At 42.7% G+C, this 5,145-nt stretch overlaps 1 pseudogene; it reads right to left on the minus strand.

Moving 5' to 3' along the window:
- Positions 1–2,991: 2,991 nt before the first annotated feature.
- LOC110288337 (RNA binding protein, mRNA processing factor 2 pseudogene) lies at positions 2,992–4,713 on the minus strand (annotated as a pseudogene).
- Between the last annotated feature and the right edge of the window lie 432 nt (positions 4,714–5,145).

Consider the following 5,145-nt stretch of genomic DNA (forward strand, 5'->3'; position numbering starts at 1 on the left):
GAAAACCACCTGGGCAAACTTCAAACTCCACATCTTCACACCTGATGTCAAAGTGCTCTTCAGATATCCAACTCTTTTATTCTTGTTGACTGCTGTTGGCAGATCCAGCATTCAACAGCAAAAATCTCTTGGGCTGGTTCCATGTCCTATTTGCTGCTTTGCTTGACAGGCATTCCACAGCTCTGACATATCCCTAAAATCTTCAGATATCCAAGGCAACTTCAACTTTACAGATTCTTGTTCCAATGTCTGGGATCTATAGATGATCATCTGGTCTCCTCCAAAGGGTCACATCTCCAGCTCTGCCCTCTGTAGCATTTCGGTTCACTCCTTTCCACTACTGATATTGTTATTGGTGGTCATACCATGGTACTGTTTTCCCAAACACACTGGGATATTATACTGTAACTAGGCTTCACCAAAAGACTTGGTGCCAAATCTCAACTTCTTTACACTACCCCTCCAGTCCTGGGCTGTCAACTGCAACTGTGGCTGCACTTTCACCAATAGCCTTCTCTGGCCTCTCACAGTGTAAAGCCTCAGTTGCTCTCCATGACTCTTTCATGCCTTCAAAACCAGTACCACCTAGGTGATTCTCACACATTACCAAGTCCAGCTGAAGCATGAGGTACAACCTTAGCTATCTCTGGACCACAACTTCTTTGTGTTCTCAGAAAATACTTCCCAGAAGATTTGACCTCAGTGATGTTGATCTCTTCATAATCACTGCTAATTTCTTAGTTCGAACTAACCAGAAATTGATTTTTCCCAGTAGTCCTTTCTATTCTTGACTTTAAAGTCAGAGACACATGACGAAAGATGCTGAGTTCTCCTGTTTGCTGGAGCTGGAGCATGGTCCCCCTTCTATTACATTATCACCAGCTTTCTGTCTTCAAACTCTTTCACTGCTTAAGCGTAACTGTCCTGGAATTTGCTCTGTAGATTGACCTTGAACTCAAACGTCTGCATGCCTGTCTCCTGAATGCTGGGATTAAAGGCATGTACCACCACACGTGGACTTAAGCTTTTCTTTACCTGGAGCTTGTGCTGTGCAAGGTTGGCCTTGAACTCAAGAGATCTGCTTGTCTCTGTCTCCTGTGATTAAAGGCATGTGCCACCATGCTTGAACCTAAGCTTTTTGTGGCCACTAGTCCTCAAGATCCAGAACAAAAGCCTGTGTTTTTCAGCCTCAAGATCTAGATCACAAGTGTGCACTCCATCTCTGGATTGTAGTTTATTCCAGATTAAAAGTCAGAATGAAAACAATAATCACGTAATCACACCCAACATGACATAACTCTTTTAACTGCAAACATAAACAATAAACAATACAGGGTGGGATCTTGCCCTGAGATCATCACTTCCTTAATCTGTTTATCTCCTTGAACAAAGGATTCAATTCCATTTCACTTCCTGGTGCTCTTTTATTACATGAATCATATATTATATATTTTCCCTTTTTAAGCTTGGTAAACTTGATCAGAACACTTTTCATGAGGCTGAATCAGAAAACAAAGTTTCTGCTGGGCTTTTTCCAGACTTCCATTGTCAATGCAATTAATATAAATCTCTTTTCCTTACCCTCAGGTAGATTCTTCAGACAAAGGCAAAAAGCAGCCACATTCTTCACTAAAATATCACAAGAACAGTCTCTAGACCACATACTAAAATTCGTCTCCCCTGAAACCTCTTGGGCTTGGTCTGCACAGTTCAAATCATGCTCAACACCAGTATCTTCCATATTCCTACTAACATGACCAATTAAGCCACACATAAAGCATTTCACTGCTTTCTAAAGTCCAAAACTCCATATTCTTCCAAACAAAAGTGTGGTCAGGGATCTCACAGCAATACCCCACTCCTGGTATCAACTTCTGTTTTTGTTAGGTTTTCTGTTACTGTGAACAGACTCCATAGCCAATGCAGCTCTTTTTTGTCACTTTAGGTTTTTATTTTGCATTTCATTTATGATCCAGCTTCACATTCTCATAAAGTCACCAATTACAACAGTTACCTGCAGATGTTGCCCATGTATGAAATGACCCAACAGTGGAGCTGATGTGAAAGGTAAAGCAAGGACATGCTTGTAACATTAAACAAAATCACACAATTTATCATCCATCTCATTATTCTTAAACCAAAGGCTGGTTGTTAAGAATGGAAACCCTTTTCTTCCTCAGGTGTCAAGCATTAAAATTACCTAACAGGCTCAATAAGGTCTCTTCAATAATTAATGGTATACATTTGAACAACCCTTATGATCCATATATTTTATTATACAGGATCCAGAAATACTTTTCATGGTTTTGTTGGTTTCAAAGTTCAGGAGGAACGAGGAACAGTGGGAGATAAACTGAGGCAGGCAAGCACAAGGAAGGCTTCTTAGACTTGACTTGTTGGGCCCCTGGAGTAGGAGATATTGCAGAAGTCTGATTTGAAGTGAAATTCAGAGGCTGTGGATCTCCTGCTGAATGAGGATAGAGTCTGCAAGTGTATATGCATGTGTTAGGAGCTGGGGACCTTAAGGCAGATGTGGTCACAAGACTCAGCTCCACCTGAAGCAGGGTTGGTGCAGGAATCAAAGGAATAGGCTTGACCAGCCTCTAGTTCCAAGACATGTTGCTACGGTGACAGTGTGAGAACAAACCATATGCACAATATATAACAAGTATAACAATTCATCAACATGCAAAATTAAACATTCCTTTTCCTTGATGGGGAACTATCGAAACAAGTTTGAGCAGGAGGTCAGGCTGTGGGTCCCAGTTATGTCTGTAAGCTGGGCCTAGGTATCCCAGTAAGGTCCCCTGATCCTCCTGAAGCCTTGAAGAACTGGGGAAGAAAACAAGAGCCATTCCCTGAGTCAGGCTTCAGATTCAGTGTCTAGAGGGAAGCAGAAGTTCCGTACAGGCCTTGAGTGGCAGTGAAGTCAGAGCCCTGTTTCAGCCCTGCACAACCCACAACCAACTCCAGGGTAACAAAACTGAGTTGCTAACAGAACTGGCAATACTTCCATCCTTGCTGAGTAATATCAGATGAGGGGGACCAGTGCATCTGAGCATGTAGGGACAAAGCAGTAGCACTAGTGGCAGCTGTGTAGGTTAATGTAGTTGGTGAAATGGCTGGGGTCAGCTTTCTGGTGTAGGGATGCAGGAATCATAGCAGCCCCCATCAAGTCATAAGGGCCTCTTGTGATCAAGTGTGCTCCTAGGGCAGGGGGGACATTGGTGGGATTTGGTGTCATTATTATTTGGCTCTTGGCTATCTTGCTGTTGGCTTTGGCAAATTCTAGCCTCAGGGTCTGTGGGTTCTCCAGATCAAAGTGAATACCATTGAATGTGAACTTGGCTGCTTCTGTTAATGCTGGGGCTGTCAAAGGTCACAAAACCATGAGTGTGTCTCAAGGTGAGCTTGATCAGGGACCCTTCAAAGCCCTTGAACTACCAGAAGAGCAGGTAGAGTTCTCTAGGTTTAACATCCACAGGGAGGCCACTACAAACAGTGTCCAGACCTCTTCCTCCAGCAGGTGACTGGGGTCTGTGCTAGTGCCCAAGCCTATTCAATGATTGTCCTGCTTCAGGAGGGGTGTGATGAGTCATGGCACATGAGGAAAGTTTGGGCTTGTGAGGAGACCAAATGCTGCTGCATCAGGCTAAGGAGAAAGGAAGGGGGTCCCAGTAAGTTTGGTAGATTTGGGAGGAAGCTGGAGAGGCAAAGTACTGGGAAACAAAACAGAGATCAAAGGCAACTCTTATATGGACACAATTTAATTGGGGCTGGCTTACAGGTTCAGAGCTTCTGTCAATTATCATCATGGCAGGAGCATGGCAGCATCCAGGCAGGCATGGTGCTGGGGAAGGGAATGAGAATTCTACATCTTGATCCAAAGGCACTCAGGAGAAGACTATCTTCAGGCAGCTAGGAGAAGGGTCTCAAAATTTACATCCACAGTGACACACTTCCTCCAACAAGGCCACACCTCCTAACAGTGCAGCTCCCTAGGCCAAGCATATTAAAACCACCACAAGTGATTTTATGATTCCAATCCATAAACATCTATGCCAAGTTATCCTACCAATCAGGATTTAGAGATTGGGACTTTCTTAGGCACATGTCTTCATGGTACATTTATCCTGGGTTGGCTTATTCAAATGTAGAAGGACAACTTGCATAGCCTTCATATCACAACTTGTCAACCTGGATGTCAGTTATCCATGTAAATGTCACTTGCTGTCATGCAGGATGTCAGTTTCTTAGGGAGGTCTTGGGAACTTAAACTTTATTTGACACCTCCCATTCAAAAATACAAGTTTTATTCAAAATGGCTGCACTTTGGTTTCTTCTTACAGTCACTGTATCCTCCTGTCTGTTCAGTAGTATGAATGTTTGGTGGTCACCCCTGGTTGTCTTTATAATGTTGGTGTTTATGTCTGTTAGTTCTGTTTCCCTATATTGACTAGTGGATTTTTTTTTTTTTTTGGTGTAATGGTTTGAATGGATACAGCCCTCATAGTCTCATAGGGCGTGGTATTGTTTGAAGGTAGGGCCTTGTTGGAGTATATGTGGCTTTGTTGGAGGAGGTGTGTCACTGGGGGTGGATTTTAAGTTTCACATGCTCAAGCCAGTCCAGTGTTACTATCTCTTCCTGCTGTAGCACTCTCAGCTGCTTTTTCAACACCATGGTTACCTACATGCCAACATGTTTCCTGCCATGTTGACCTGTATCTGAACCTGTACTTGCCAGAACAAAGGAGTTTGAAAAAAATTGAGGTTGTAAAACTGAGGCTTCCTGAAAAATTCCTTTAAAAGATTCCAGCCTTTGGAAAACAGGAAAAACCTAGAGAATCAGACTCAGTGCCACAGGAAAGGACTCTGGGGATAACATTAATCATTCCCAGCCATAAATCATCCAGGAATGCTGGTTATTCTTACACACCCTAGCCCCATAATACACAGGGATACGAATTAAGAGAACAGTCAGTCCATTTCCTAACGTAACTCACTGTGACTGGGGACAGCATAAATTAATGTTAGAGGATGTAGAAGAGGCCAAAATGAATCTAATATCCAAAAACTTTATAAAATCTAGGAATTTCCACTTAATCTGATGTCTACTATATTGTCTTATGAGTTAATTCATATAGA

Source organism: Mus caroli, unplaced genomic scaffold (genome assembly GCF_978045245.1).
Source record: "Mus caroli unplaced genomic scaffold, Mus_caroli_1 scaffold_5, whole genome shotgun sequence".
Lineage (NCBI taxonomy): Eukaryota > Metazoa > Chordata > Mammalia > Rodentia > Muridae > Mus > Mus caroli.